The sequence below is a fragment of the Carcharodon carcharias genome, chromosome 21 (genome assembly GCF_017639515.1).
Source record: "Carcharodon carcharias isolate sCarCar2 chromosome 21, sCarCar2.pri, whole genome shotgun sequence".
Lineage (NCBI taxonomy): Eukaryota > Metazoa > Chordata > Chondrichthyes > Lamniformes > Lamnidae > Carcharodon > Carcharodon carcharias.
In genome coordinates, this window is record NC_054487.1 from 68,559,963 (window position 1) to 68,575,376 (window position 15,414).

Genomic DNA, 15,414 nt, shown 5'->3' on the forward strand with positions numbered 1-15,414 from the left:
TATTGCTATAAGTCAGCCCTTAACAAACTGGCAGCTAAGTATAGATGAATCGATGAATGCTGCAATGGTTGCCATGTCAACTAGAAAGTAAACTGAAAGGTCATCATTTAGCAGTAAGCCGCAACTCAGTAGAAAACATCCTTAAGTATACAGTGTGCAGCTGCAATGTGTTTAAGTGTTAATATTTGCCTGCAAAGTTTGAGTATGGCAAACTCTCAAGAAGCTGTCATTTCAGAAAACAGCCTAAAGGTATCTTATGAAAAGCAAATGGAATAGCATTCATATAGAACAGCCACTGGCTCTTTGGATGGACTACAGCATAATGCTGGCTGAGCACCATGAGTCCTCAATGCATTTGCTACTTATTAAAATTTATTTTATTATTTTGCAGTGACACAAGATTTATTTTCATAATTTCAACGATTCAAATATTGCTTCATAGACTTGACAACTCTTTTTTAAAATTTAGCAAAGTCAGTATCTCCGTCCAGAACACCAGAGATGGGTGCTGACAGCAAAGTCAGGTTCAATGTCTATTCTCCAACCCAACCATCCACCTCCTGTCCATCACCACCACCTCACCAACATTTTAATCTTTTGTTTAGCAAACTGGAAAGACAGTGTGTGCAAAATAAAATGATTTAAAATCACAGAAGCAATAGACAACTTAGTGTTGTACGTCTATTGTGTATCAGAGGTACAGCTCTGTGCTGTAATTTGCACAGTGCTCAATGTTAATATCAGGGCTTCCAGCCCACAAATCCTAATATCAACAGTGAGCACCAGAATGGATTCTAGCTTTACTGCTACCGTTTTTGCTAATGTTAAAGCTATTGATATTCAGTGCATCACAGCTACAAAGTCTATCAGGTAACATATTGAACTCCATTGATCTACTGTATGTGTAGGAGGATATATATGCATGTGGTGGCGTAGTGGTAATGTCACTGGGCTAATAATTCAGAGATAATCCTGGGTTCCCACCATGGCAGCTGGTGGAATTTAAAATTCAATTAATAAAATCTGGAATTGAAAGCTAGTCACCACAAAGCTATCACTGATTGTCGTTACAAACCCATCTGGTTCATTAATGCCCCTTCAGGGAAGGAAATCTTCCATCCTTACCTGGTCTGACCTGCATGTGACTCCAGACCCACAGCAGTGTGGTGGACTCTTGAGTGCCCACTAAAATGGCCGAACAAGTCACTCGGTTCAAGAGCACTTAGGGATAGGCAACAAATGCTGGCCTTGCCAGTGATGCCCACATCCCGTGAAAGAATTTAAAAAATACAGCTGGGGCAAAGACTTGGGGTAGGGGGGGGAGATGTAAAGGGTTAACATCAGGGCACCTGATATAACTGTGATGCAATGTCACCTGATTAAGTAACTGAAATCTGGTTGGACCCAGTACAACCTTGTGTAGAGTACTGAGATGTACATAGATTTGTCAATGAAGAAGAATTGTTCTAATGAATAACAGTCTATGGTAGCATTCCTAGGGTAACAGACAAACCCTAAATAAACCCCATCTTGAACCTGAACTGAAGACAAAATAGTATGTATGGATACGCTGCCTGCATTTCTGTTTGATGCTATGTAAAGCAATCTGCATCTATTACATTGAAAACCATTTGCTTACGGATTTCACAAAAATGTTGACATTTTGAATTTTGAAAAATGAGCCACTCAGATGTTATTTCCATCCTTGAAGGATTTTCACAGAACCTTCCAGTGCAGGATGAGGCCATTCAGCTCGTCATGCCTGTGCCAGTTTTATGAAAGAGCGCTCCTCCCACACTTTTCCCCTGCGTCCTGCAATTTCTTTCATTTTTCAAATCAAGTTCTGTTGTTCCAACATTTCAGAGAGCTCTCTGCAATGTGCTCCATTTCTCCCCCAAAATTAAGTGACTCATGCTACAGTCTTTTAAAAATTTATTCTTTTACGGGTTTGTGGGCGCCACTGGCAAGCAAGGGATGTTGCCCATCCGTTCAACTGAGTGGCTTGTTAGGCCATTTCAGAGGATCAACCACATTACTGAGGGTCTGGAGTCACATGTAGGCCAGACCAGATAAGGATGGCAGCTATCTTTCCTTAAAGGGTATTAATGTACCAGGTGGGTTTTTACAACAGTCAATGATAACTTCATCAGCACCATTACTGAGATTAGCTTTCAATTCCAGATTTTATTAATTGGATTTAAATTCCTACAGCTGCCATGAAGGGATTTGAATCCATATCCACAGAGCATTTGCCTGGGCCTCTGGATAACTAGCCCAGTGACATTACCACTACGCCACCATTTATCCAATGGGTGAAGTAACTTTCCAATACAACATCATGAACAATAACTTGCATTTTATCCAGTGGCTTTAATGCAATAAAACATCCCAAGACACTTCCCAGGAGCATTATGAAACAGAATTTGGTGCCAATCCACACAAGACAATATAACGACAGACAACCAAAAGCCTGGTCAAAAAAGTAGGTTTGAAGGAGTTTCCTAAAGGAGGAAAGAGGAAGAGATGTAGAGAATTTTAAGGAGGGGATTCTGACCTTAAGTCCCAAGACCTGAAGGCATGGCCGCAAATAGTAGTGCATTTAAAATCAGGGAATAGTGAGAGGCTAGAGTTAAATTATCATTCTTAACCATAGCCAGTGAGTTTGGTCAGCCTGTTCAACCATGGGGAGTGACAACATGATACTCCTCTGCTTCTACAATTTTGAGCTTCATGCCAACACTGTGCATTTTCCATCAGGAATTCGCTTGACGAGATTTGGACTCAGACCATAAACAGCACCTCCCCACCACTTCCCATTAGTCGCTCAGCACAGATCAGGAATACATTCAGGTTCGTGGCTTTCAAGTCCCAGTACCACCACACTGAATTCCTTTCCTAAGCTCATAAGGGATTGCACAAGAATTTTCCTTTTGACTATTTGAAGACAAAGCTTCAGCCTCTGAATACTTACCACCTCCCCTCCTCTACCCCACAGTAATATTCCCATTTAGTGTTTTTAGGCACAAAATATAGTTTCCAAAAATCACATTCTAATGAATACAGCACTACTCACAGATGAATCAGTTGTTTTGACTCCAACACAAAATGTCAAACCACTTAACCGCTGTAACCAACATTAACCCAAATTTATTTGTTCAGCCGTCAGTTGGAAAATAAATCCCGGTGATAAAACTGAAGCTATAATGCCTGACCTTTGCTGGTGCTTGTGTTAATGATGTTTATTAAATAACAATCTAGTCATTCTTTCCACTGAAATGCCACTCCATAACCATCCTGAATACCTAATTAGGGCAACACTCGCTTTCTGAGTCCACGAGACAGCATTCTTCAATTAAAATAAATGCTGCTCGCTGTGGAATGGGTAGAATTAATTGATTTGCAACTCTATATACATTAATGCAATCGCTGTTTAGAGTTTGACGAACAATTTAAAGGGTATACGTGGAAATGTTATTCTGATCAGAGCTGACATGGGAAACATCAAGGATATGTTTGGAAATGAACTGCCTTTCCATGAGGTACGAGCAGCATTAATGGTTTCAACTACCACAGGTGGGCCAAGAGATGATCCTTCATTTTGGTGCCAAACATATTAATGACTGTTGGTGTCAGCAATGTTTCACAAATATTTTCACCAGGCATTTCTTTCAAACATCTGTCCATCACAATAAACAGTTCCAAACTTTCATCCATGCATATAGACAACTGCAATGCTGCTGTCCTCTGGCCAATTCTACAAAAGCCCTTCCTGTGTTCTGATGCATAAAACTGCTGAGTAAGTAGATACCTCACTCAGCGTTCAGGGGAAGTTATGGCTAAAACTTAAGTAAAAGCCAATTAATAAGAAAAATAAACACTTACATAGGAAACCAGTCAGCGGATGTTGTAATATACAGAAATTACCAGGCTAAATAAAATGCTGGCCTGAAAGGAATACTATAAATTTGGAACATATAGATTATCCTGACTTCTGATTATGCTGGAGTTTAGGGAGACTCCAGGTTATTCAGCTATAACATGCTGAGCACAAAGCACGTTTATCCAGATGGACACCACTCTAATCAGCAGGAATAGTAAATTAGCCATAATTACTTTAAACAATGTTCCAGAATCTTCTTTGGAGACCAACAAAGTTCAACATCAAAAATCAATTAGTTATGTTAAATATTAAATTATGAAATTTGTTTTCAGCATTTTTGCCAATAGATGTTCAGAACAAAAGGTAGAACAACATTGCCTTTTTTTTATAACTCTTTTAAGTTTGTGTACTTCCAGTAAACAAATTCGTCATAGTCAGCTAACAGCTTCACCAGAAAAGTTGCAAAACCCCTATCGCATCTTAATACCACATTAAACAACAAAAAAGAAAAAGGGAAACAAAAAGAGTGAAATGAGGAAAAGGAGAGATAGAAGGAAAAGACAACAAAAAAATTATTTACAAGCTTTGTAGTCAATGTCATGACAAAAGAGCTACTTATTTTACTGTAAATGAGAACCGATCATTTTCTAGGGACAGCTGGAACACATGTTATTATGCTTTAGTGATTTTTTTTATATTATATGTGTACTGATTAAGGGTGGCAGATCTGGAGATGGAAGTACAGTCCCACTTGACAGCAAGTGACATCAACTAGCAAATGTACCTCACCCTATAATCTCCGTGGCAGAATGTCACTACATTCATGACATTTTTTATTGTCCAGCTTCTGAGGTAGTCTGCATGCCATTACACTACACCGTCTATGAATATAGTGTGGTAACGGCTTGAAGAGGACAAAATGAGAGAGATTGGGTAGAATTTTCAGGTCAGTGAGCGATCAAGATCAGCGGGCCTGGGAGCAGCCAGAGAACGGACTGCAGACCACGATCGGCGCCCGACCACGATTTCACGCTGGCTGGCCAATTAAATGCCAGCCAGCGTGAAGCGCTGCTAGGGTGGGGGGCAGGAGGAGGGCGAGTGCTGAAGCCTGCGTGGGTGCAGGAGAGTGCGAAATGAAAGCTCCCTGAAGGCAGAGAGCAGAATCAGGGACCTGAAGGGTCTAAAACCAAGAAATAAAGATTTGAAGCTGCAGGAAAAAATATCCTCACATCGGATTCACTCACATGAAAATATAGATCATGAAAATTCCGTCCAAACATTTTTATTTTTTTTAAATTTAGTAGCGGAAGCCTCGTCCTATCCTCGAATGAAGTTTCATCAAAAAGTCAAAGTCCGTCTGGCAGATTCGCCCGCTCACCAACCTTAATGTTGGACGGGCAGCAAAAAACCACAGTCAATTGCTACTTTATATGCCCCCTAATTGTTGGCAGGCACGCTGCCAACTCTCGCGCATGCCCAAAATATCACCCGACGTCATGACACGCTATTTCACGCTTGAGTGTGTTGGGGATGCGCCTGCGCACTGAGCGGAATATTCCACCCATTGAAATAAAAACAGAAATGCTGGAAGTACTTGGCAGGTCAGGTAACATCTGAATAACCTGGAGTCTATCTAAACTGCAGCATAATCAGGAGTCAGCATAAGCTACACATTCCAGCACTTGTGGAGAGAAACAGAGTTAGAGGTTTCAGGTCGATGACTTTTCATCAGAACTATTGAAACTTTGGAGGAATTGTCCCAGATTTGCAAAAAAAAAGCGACAGCAGACTGGGAAAAAGTCATTTTACCTGCCGGCTGCAATGGCAGGTTTTCACGCTGTATCGCCCCATTTCCACCTCATTAATTATGCAGCCACAGGGAACGCTCCGTCTCGTTGGCAGGCAGCCTCTGATTTGCTCGTCACGCCGGTACCTCGCCGCCTGCTCACGCCGGGCACCATATTTAAGCTGCAGCCACACGCACACTTCTCAATGCTTGCAGCCCAGGACTGCTCCGGTGAAGACATGGCCCCAATGGCCAAGACGAGTGTAGCACCCCACCGATGCAGTGACTCATCCCTGGATGCAATGGAGACCCGCCATGATGTCCACTATCCCCGCTCTGGCCACAGGAGGCCCATCAGTCTCTCCGCTCAGACTTAGGAGGCGGTGGCAGAGGTGGTCAGTGCCAATGCTGCACACAAGAGGTCGGCCAACCAGTGCAGAAAGAGGATGAACGATCTCATCCCTGCTGCCAGAGTAAGACAATCATCTTATCACTTTAAACTCACACACTCACAAGGTCATCATACATTCACTGGCATCTCACTCGCTGCCAACTCAAGGGTCATCACCGCTCACTCTCTCACACACATACCCTCACATCACCATCTGGATTTCATCTCCTCTGGAGACTGCGTCCTCAGCCCTCACCATCTTGAGGCCACTTGCACTGAACATGTACCCCCCCCGACACACACATCCTGGAATAGCCCCCTTCCCCAGTACAGCCCCCGCCCTGCAGCTTCCTCCCTTGCCTGAGGCCTCTTCTCCCACGTTCCCAAACAAGCCCTAGCCCTGCAGCCACTGAAAAGCCACCCCTGCCCTAGGGCTTGGGGTCTGGTAGGTAGAGACCTGCCTGTGAGCCCATCTGAAAGTGATGTGGTGCTGCCTGAGAAGTCTGGCGCTGATGACCGTGAGTGCTGCTCAAAGCAAGGTCAGCAAACAAACGTCGCTTATGTGCAGTTGAGAAACACGTCGACGTGATTACCCGAATGATCCAGCGTGGGGCGATGTTTCTGGCAAGCAGGGTTTATAATGACATGCTGCCACATTGAAGTTAGGTTCCCGATTTGCAACGGGGGCAAACGTGGCCCACCATTGACGGGTGGAGTGGACGATCGCAGACTGGTTTCACTACAGCATGGAGCCGGATTTTGGCCTTCTCGCCAAATTGCTCCCCCCCACCTTCCCTGCCCGCCATAGCACCCAACACCAGTGGGGCCAGAAAATTCTGGCCATTAACTCTGTTTTTCTCTCTATTGATGCTACCAGAGTTTTTTTCCAGCATTTTCTGTTTTTATTTCAGATTTCCAGCATCTACCATATGTTGCTTTCGTAGGAGAGAGATTGTCCCTTTATTGTGTTAAGGAAATCAGGAAAACTATAAATTGGGGGCCATTGCGCCTACTTCACAGGTGGAAAATAATTGTAACAAGGACCGATTTCAGGGATTAACATTCTGCATCCCAAGGGCGCCTAGTCCAATATTGGATCAGGCCATTTTTGAGGTATTCGGGCAGCCACATAAAACAGACTTCAGGCCCTTTACCAATGCTAATGAAGATCCTAACGCTGTTCTAGAGTCCTTCAGGGAAAGTGGGATGTCCTGAGTGGAGCAGGCATCGAACCTGCCGCTCATGCCAAGTGTCCAGCACCAAAAGGGTGATGTGGAGCCAGGAGGAACAGGACTACTCCTCCTCCTCCAGAGGAGTTCCTCCTGGATCCGCAGCACTTCCAAGGGCCACGCCTGACCTAGGATCATCGCCCTCCCTTCCTCTTCCTTGACTCCAAGGCCTACACCTTCACCCCTGCTGCCAGTGTGGGAAACTGCCCCACATACTTACAAAATGGAAGAGCCGCATGTGAAGCCGGCAGCTCTCCGAAATGATGCTAGTCAAGCCCGAGGCCCAATTTTTGGCCAGCCTCACACAGTCTTGTGGGGTTCAGCACTCCATGCTTCGCACCCATTTCAAATGGCTCATTGCATCTTTCATCCATTGGCCAAGTGAAAGCGGCCTGGAATAGCTCCTATTGCAAAAGTTGGCACAGTGATATGACAGCTGAGAGTCTAGTTAGAAATAATCAATCAAATGAGCAGCCATTCTGATTAATACGCTTGGCAAGGAAGGAGAGGTGTCCTTAGCCTTTGCATGAGGCCTTTTGGGACAAAATACATAACATGCACTAAACTTGTCTTTCAATTACTTTCTCTAGTTCAGTCTCAGTTAACCCCTAACCACCAAGGCCTCTGAGATTATGAATCAGTCTCTGGTAAAAGCGTGCCCACGTAACGAATGGAGCCTTTTCACCTACTCTGCAGGGTCTGGGGTGGGTATGCTCATTGCGATTTCCTTGATTTTGTCTGCCGGAAGAAGAGGAAAAATAGCAAGGCTGAATTGCAGCATCAGTAAACACCAGTTGGACAGGCTGGGGAATGGTGATACTGCACAAGGAAAGGATGGGTAATGGGAGGTGTGAAACCAGAGGTGGCATGGAACTGCAACTTTACAGGGGGCTGACTATAGACACCACACAGTAAACATTTTAGGACAAGTCACCATAAAGTCTCAACCAGGAAATATTATATAAGGATATGGGCTCAGCTCGCGGGCATGCGCCCAACCCGCTGGAGTGTGAAATAGCTCCCGATGACATTGGGCGATGATCCTGATGTCATCGCGCACCGCGCAATATTTCAGTTGGCGGGCCTGCGCAAGAGTCAGAAGCGCGCGTACCAACAATTAAGAGGCCTATTAAGGCCATTAAAGTAGTAATTAACTGAGATTTTTCATTGCCCGTCCAACCCTTACGGTTGGTAGGAGGGCGAATCAGCCAGGCGGCCTTTGCATTTTTTCAGGAAACCTCATCCAAAGACGGGCTGAGGTTTCCGATATTAATTAAAAAAAAAACATTTGGACAGAATTTTCATCATCCATATGCCCCGGTGACTGTTTCTGATGCGTGGGCATTTCTCCCCAGTTTTTAAAATCTTTATTTACTGCACTTCAATCCTTCAGCTCCCTGATGCAGCTCTGTGCCTTCAGAGAGCTTTCTGTGAGCGCTCCCCTGCACCCGCGCTGACTTCAGCACCCGCCCACCCCCCTCCCCCCCAACAGCAGCACTAAGCCTTTCAGCACACCTTTCACGCTGGCTGGTCATTAAACGGCCAGCCAGTGTGAAATTGTGGTCGAGGGCCGAACGCGGTCAGGGGTCCATTCCCCAGCCGCTCCCACTCCCACCACCGATAGTGGGCACTCGCTGAACTAAAAATCCTGCCCGTGGCCTTAGCTCTCCTGCTGGCGAAAACACTCGTCAGCATGTGAATCATCAGCACACACTTTAATATAGCAGAATAGAGATCCTTCAGGAAAATACAGTTATTAGTTACGCACAAACCGACAGCATAAATTCACATATGTAAGAGCTGCAGTATTATTCTTTCATATTCTGCTCAGAAGCAGTATCAGATTTCATAAGGTCAAATTGCACTTCTGGCATTTCTAACAAAGCTGCAGCATAGCAGCATTTTACAGCCAGCGATCAGTAAAATTAACTCTCTTGCGATTTATACTCTGACTCCGATGAACGCCTCTGTAAAGGAATTTTACCGAGGCTGTACTAATTATCCACTTGAACTTCATCATCCGCATTTCTGCAGCATCCTTGAGCTGGATAATTTACAGTAAAGGTCAAAATTCGTGCAACCGACTTCATGACCTTAAAATGAATGGAATAGCGACAAGAACAGCTTCAGGGAATTCACTGTTAGATATAATAATTTTACAAATATGAATAATGAATGACTTAGTGAACTACATGAACTACAAAAGGCCGCATTTTCTGAGGACTGGCAATCGCCGTCAGATTGCCACTCCGCTCCTTTTCTTCAAACACCAAAATGAAGCTCCGCGGGCAATTAGGGAGGGGCAATAAATGCTGGCCCAGCCAGCGACGCTCACATCCCATGAACAAAAAAAATTACAATTTCTGGCCCAGACTTGCGCACTGGGCCTCTTCAGATATGCAGAGCATATCTGTTCTGCTAAGCCCTCTTTTTATGGTGCGAGCTGCCATATTTTGGTTAGTCTCCATTCACTAACACAGCAAAAAGCTTTGGGACATTTGAAGAGCTTTTCATTGTGTGAGTGAATGAGTGTGAGTGAGGTAAGTGGGTAGGATGATGAGGTGGCAGGGTGGTTGGGTGCCAGCTAGGTAGGATGGCAAGGTAGTAAGTGCCTGGGTGGTAAGTGCCAGGGAGGTACGTGGCAGCATGGGTAGGATACAAGGGTGTTGGTTGGCAGTGTGGGCAGGGTGATGAAGTTGAGTCAGGTCGAGTGGGGGGGGGGTGGTTTGAGGAGGTGGTGGTAGAGTTGGAGGCTTGTTGGGGGAGCCAGAGGGTTGGTGGAAGAGTCAGGAGATCCAAGGAGGGGTGGATAATCAGAGGGGAATTGGAGGATCGAGGGGTCGGCGGGTCAGAGGGGGAAGTTTGGGGGGATGGGGGTCAGAGGGGAGTTGGAGGGTTGGGAGGGGAGCCAGAGTTGGGGGTGGTGGGAGGGTAAGGAGGGGAGTCAGGGAGGCAATGAGGAGATGGGGGCAGATGCAGGTCAGTTACCCAGAAGTTAGATATGTTTTTTTTTCTCCTGGGTAACTAACCAGATAAGTGAGTTGGAACCTTCCGAAGTCTCCAACTCTAATTCAGAGTTTGAGATCATATCAGAGGGTGCCAGATGCAGGGGAATTGCCTAGCAGAAATTGAAATTTCTTGGGCAATTGCTGCAGAGTCCTCGCATTGGGACTTCCGAGGGCACATCTTCTGGGGTACGATCATCCAAAGAGTGGAAGAACTGGGCCATAGTGAATGATTGGTAATGTTCGGCTGTATTGAATGGAGGCACTCCATAATGCCAATCAGGTACTTAACTGGGCAGCCGTGGATCAAAGACCCCACAGGCGTAAGTCCCACCTGCCAAGTGCTGCCAGCCAATCAGAGGCCAGAAGCCCTTTATTGCAAGGCAGTTGCACTGGAGAGGTGACGCTGCTGGCAGTATTACCACCCCCCCACCCTCCCCCCCACACTGAGGCCTATAGTTGCCATGGACCCAGGCACAAGTGAGTGATGGCAGGAGGGGTGTCGTGGGTTAAGAGTCAGGGGGAGGGATGAAGTGGGGATCAGCAGCAAGGACAGGGGTGTGGTTCTTGGTGCCCCTCCCACCTTCCCGATGCCGGGTCTCTCGATTAGGCATGGAGTGCCTGATAATGAGGGACCTCGGCCATCCCCATTCCGCCCATCCACCTCCCAATCTGGAAGCCCATAAGCAAACATGCCAGGGTTTATTCTTTGGGCTTCCCTTATGGCAAAGCCCCCACTCATCACCGGGCAGGATGAGGCCCTTCAGTGGGCATTTTTTTATTCATTCATGGGATGTGGGCGATGCTGGCCAGGCCAGTAATTGTTGCCCATCCCTAATTGCCCTTGAGAAGGTGGTGGTGAGCTGCCTTCTTCAACCGCTACAGTACATGTGATGCTGAAATACCCACAGTGCTGTTAGGAAGGGGCTTCCAGGATTTTGACAATGTACTGGAGCAGCTTGGCCAGGGACACAGCTAGTTCTGGAGCACAAGTCTTCAGGACTATTACCGGAATGTTGTCAGGGTTCATAGCCTTTGCAATGGTCAGTGCCTTCAGTCGTTTCTTGATATCACGTGGAGTGAATCAAAATGACTGAACACTGGTGTCTGTGATACTGGGGACCTCAGAGGAGGCCGAGATGGATTATCTCTACCCAATTAGGGCCTTAATTGGCAGCAGGCGGGAAGGCCCCCACCATGGACTTAATCGGGGCAGTGGTGTAAAGGTGGGAGGTTCCCATTCGCCACCCTCCCGTCTGATTAAATGCCCCCCCACCACTGAACTCACCATGGCGGAGATTATTAAATTTGGCCTGCTCCCTACAGTCTATTTAAAGGGGCTAAAAGTATCACCTAAGACATTTTACCATGGTTATAAAGAGAGGGCTACCCAAAGATAAAGCGTAATGTGATCACATTGCTATATCACCAATCCTATCTTAAGCTACCTATTTAACTCCTGGAAAAAAAAACAAAGATGAAAATACTAGAATTAATAATGCAGGTTGCTCAGCACTAAATGTAGTCTGTACTGTAAAATCTCTTCTTCTTTAACAGCAGATTGTTCCTGGATGTCCTGAACATACTGGCCTTAACACAGCTGAGATGACAATATCCTTTTGTTACCTGCTCCAGAGTGAAATATGTTGACTGTTAGTGCAATTATTACTGAATATCTTTACATAAGAACATAAGAAATAGGAACAGGAATAGATGATTCGGCCCCTCGAGCCTGCTCAGCCATTCAGTAAGATCATGGCTGATCTTCTTGTGCTTTATTTCAACATTGCCATCTAACCTCAATAACCTTTGATTCCCTTGCCTAACAAGAATCTATCTACCTCTGTTTTAAAAATGTCCAATGAACCCACTTCCACCATCTTCTGAGGCAGAGAGTTCCAAAATCTCACAACCCTCTGAGAGAAAAAAATTCTCCTCATCTCTGTCCTGATAGGGCAACCCCTAATTTTAAAACAGTTCCCCCTAGTTCTGGGCTCACCCACAAGATGAAACATCCTTTCGGTGTCCACTTTGTCAAGGCCATTCAGGATCTTGTACACTTCAATCAAATCACCCCTCACTCTTCTAAACCCCAGTGGAAACAAGCCCAGTCTGTCCAATCTTTCTTCATGAGACAGCCCACTCATTCCAGGCACCAATCTAGTAAACCTCCTTTGAACCGTCTCCAATGCATTTACATCGCAGTGGCAGTATCGTAGCCGATGAGGTTTAACCGAGGCGCGATTATTGCTTATTGAAAACTTTTCCCAATACCCCGCTTTGACGACTTGAAATATAGTCGGCAATGGCAATTTTTTTTAGCTTGGCCTAAATAGCCAAGTGGTTATGGTACTGCGTTTGTAACCCCAAGATCAAGAGTTCAAATCTCACAATGGCAAAACTATGAAACAATGTAACTTCATCTGAAACAGATGGAAACAGGTTTGTACTTGAAAGAGTTACATCCTTCCTTTCAAAAAGGAGACCAAAACTGCACACGGTGTTCGAGATGCAGTTTCACCAATGCCCTATATAACTGAAGCATAACATCCTTACTTTTATGTTCAATCCCTCTCCTCCCTTTAGTCACCTATATATATTACAAGTTCTCACGTCAATTTGTACATATTGTGATAAGTCTTTTTTTTTATTCATTCATGGGATGTGGGCATCACTGGCTGGGCCAGAATTTATTCCTAATTGCCCTTGAGAAAATGGCGGTGAGCTGCCTTCTTAAACTGCTGCAGTCCATGTGGTGTAGGTATACCCACAGTGCTGTTGGGCAGGGAGTTCCAGGATTTCGACCCAACGACAGTAAACGAACGGCGATATATTTCCAAGTCAGGATGGTGAGTGGCTTAGAGGGAAACTTCCAGGTGGTGGTGTTCTAAAATAATTTAATTTACTATCTGCTCATGTACAGATGGGTATATTTTCCCCTAATCAATAATGCAGCAAAAATGTCTTCGAAAAGATAAAATGTGGAGTTTAGTTTAAACTACAGCTTAATTTAGTCAACAGTCATCTCTATATCTCTTATTGCTCCAGAGCAGTAGAATGCTTTTAATTATTCAATAATTAATAGAAAACCAACTGAGAGACAATCTATGTAATAACACTCTGTGCTCTCAAGTTTATTGATTTGCTTTGGAAGTACATTTTCCCCTAGAGGGTAACTTCACCTAGAGCAGGAATGCTATTAAAAATGTAAACAAGCCTGCATAAAATATCCCATGGAGCCTACAGATTACACTGCAGATTGGAAACAGATCTCTATAACTCACAAGGGCTCGAGGCACACAAGACTCTCATTAATCTATATCATGAGAGTGATAATCAACACTGTGCTCTGTGGGACATCCAAATCATAATGCAGAGAATAAAATAAAAACTAATGCAGTTTGTTATGAACCATTCTAGTTACAAAGACAATGCAAATTTGTGCTCAAAGCTTGCTTTGAGTTAAAACAGATAATCAAAGTGTAACACACTGACATCAGAAACAAAACAGAGCTATTTCTCAGCATGGCTTATTTTATTTATAGAACAATGGAGGCGTATTTGAGAGTAAATTAGCAACTATTTATTGATCTCCTACAATGTTGCACCTGGTAAATCTGGGAATAAGATCACTCTCTTACGAGTCTCTGATGAATTTGTGCTGCTGTTTGCCTCACCGTTCCTGTTTCATGTCTATCATTCTCTTCTCCTGGGCTTCTTTCCCTTTATATATTCTCCATCATGTTTTTCTCTCATATTTGGTGGGGTGGTACAGCATGGTGCAGCAGGAAAAGGTGCCACTAATGCTGTAGGGTGCATTAAGAATAGTGTTGTGTTCAAAATGTGGCAGCCCACTTCCCTCTCCCAATAACTTGTGTTAGTCCCACCCCTCTCTCCCATCATATCCATTACTCCTGCACCTTTCCACCATCTCCTTTTGCTAAACTCCCCTCACCCTACCCAACTCTACCCCCAAAAGCAAAAGCAAAATGCTGCTCATGCTAGAAATCTGAAAGCAATAATAAAGGTTGGAAATTTTCAGGCAGCAATTATAGAGAAGCAAAAGTCAATCAATCAACAAGCCAGAATTCTAAGACCCCCTTCCACAGCACTTTGTTTCAATGAACTATAAATGAGGCAGGTTCCAACAAACCTTGCAAATACCCCTCACTAAAATACTGCTGAACAGTAAAGACTAAATCATCCCCTTTGAGTCCCTGCTCAAGCTTCTGGGAAAGGTAAAGACCTTCAAGCAGTATTGTTAATGAATGGATCAAAAGATACAAAAGACAATTTAGTGGGTGAATTTGATCATGTATTGTAAAATGCTTATTTTTTTAATACTCTTTGTAAGACCTTGTTTAAACACTTACTTTGAATATTAGAAATTTCACTTGCTGAGCAAAAAATGGCAGTTGCAAAGAAAATTCTAAAAGCACTTTGAGAAGCTGTTTTGGAACCCAGCAGTCACATTGTGCAATGGGTATGAATTTCACTATGAATTGCATGGAAAGTTAAGAACTGTTTAAATAGCTAAGTTTGGAACTAAGTTTTACAAATTTGCATCTTTATATTAATGCCAACTTCTTTTTAAGCTTAAGGATTTGGCATGGGGTTGACTGTGAGTTAAAGCGGCAGACAGATGTTTTGCTCCACCAGACTTCCACTACCTTAAATAGATTCACATAATTTGCTTGCTAATGCACTTATATTGAAGGTATCAAGAAGATCTACCCCAGAACTCATCAACCAAAAAGAGCAAAATGCAGATATTCAAACCTGAAATAACTTCCCTATTTCACTAGCTGCTCCAATATATTTGTTAAAAAGTGTATATTGTTTATAAACCAAGTTTTTCCTGTGTCTTCATTTTCATCATATCTGCCCTGCTTCATAAACACTTTGGGGAGGGTTTATTATGTTAAAGGTGCTATATAAATACAAGTTATTGGTGTTATTGTTGTTTTAGATGGTAAGAAGGGGAAACTGAGCAGGAAAATCTCTGTTACAAACATTGATGCTATCCCATATAAGAGAGCTCACTGTGGACGAGATTATGAGGGTATATGGGTACATGGTGACTTGATGGCATTACAAGTGCACCAGAATTGAGCATCAGGGGG

General features: G+C 44.1%; 1 protein-coding gene and 1 non-coding gene across 2 annotated transcripts in view; one reads left to right on the forward strand and one right to left on the reverse strand.

Annotated features, from left to right (window-relative positions):
• LOC121293307 (thyrotropin-releasing hormone-degrading ectoenzyme-like) overlaps positions 1-15,414 on the reverse strand; it is a 135,251-nt gene that overhangs the window by 65,890 nt on the left and 53,947 nt on the right. The gene's annotated exons all lie outside the window — the stretch shown is intronic.
• Positions 12,490-12,632, forward strand: LOC121293450. The gene has a single exon (XR_005946529.1). It is a non-coding gene; the product is annotated as a U4 spliceosomal RNA (small nuclear RNA).